Source organism: Primulina eburnea, chromosome 1, assembly GCF_022965805.1.
Source record: "Primulina eburnea isolate SZY01 chromosome 1, ASM2296580v1, whole genome shotgun sequence".
In the NCBI taxonomy this organism is placed as follows: domain Eukaryota; kingdom Viridiplantae; phylum Streptophyta; class Magnoliopsida; order Lamiales; family Gesneriaceae; genus Primulina; species Primulina eburnea.
This window is the reverse complement of record NC_133101.1, coordinates 723,846-724,921: the sequence shown is the minus strand read 5'-3', so window position 1 is coordinate 724,921 and position 1,076 is coordinate 723,846.

The window sequence follows — 1,076 nt, the reverse complement described above, 5'->3', positions numbered from 1 at the left end:
GTTTCGTTTCGTTTCGTTTCGATTAATTTATAGGGTACGCACTTTTTTATTTATTTATCTTTTTATCTTATAATTTTAATCTTTTGTCTCTAATAATATAGTTTAGTTTTCATATTTAATTAATACATTAAAAAATGTACGAAATTTTTTTGAAATAAATTAAAGAGGAGTAAACTTTAATATTCTAATAATTTTTTTAAATAAATTAAATAGGAAGTATTATGATAAATTTTTTATAATATGTTTTGGGATGAAATGAGTAGATAATATTAAAGCAAAATATGTTCAGATTCTGAATATGCAGATATTATAAAATTATAGCTTTTGTTTATTCAAAAAGTAGGGAGCCGTTTGGGAAGTGGACAAGGACGGATTAGGGATGGTGGAGATGTTTGTTTGGAAAGAACTAGCTTTGCCACGTGTTGCAATCTCAATAAGGCATGTGATTTTTGGTAAGCTTGTAACCGAGAAAAAAGTGGGAAGCTGGCTTTAATCCAACTAAAATATCAAAATTATATATCTCCTTTTTCCCCAAGGAATATATGATTGTAAAACCGAAAAATCTGACTTTTAAATGAAAGTGTAAAACCGGAAAATCTAACCTTTAACAAGTGATAATGAGTCTTGATTTGAACGTTCTTTCCGACTTTCATTTTGAATTTTGTTTAAAAAAAAGGCTGAAATTGGAAGTTTAAATTATAAAAGTGAAATTACATATGACATAATGAGAAAAGTTGCTTGAATCTAAAAACATTCGCCGAGAGTTGCTCGAGTTTTGTGCAATGACTGATATTTTTTCAGTCTTTTTTCCCTTCTTCTCTTTAGTTCAACTTCCCACTAGTTTCTTGCACGATCTTTTGATCTTGGTGATATGACTAAGTTACTTTTGTCAATCCGTTACGTATGTATGAACCGCTCAAATTCTTTTTTGCCATAATGGGGTAAGATCCGATCCGACTTCTTTCTCATGGATTTTACATCCCTAATTTCGCATCATGATGGAATTAGATAGGAAAGGGTATGTACAATAGACAACATATATGTAAATGTTAGGGATATTCCGTCGAGTGCAGTTG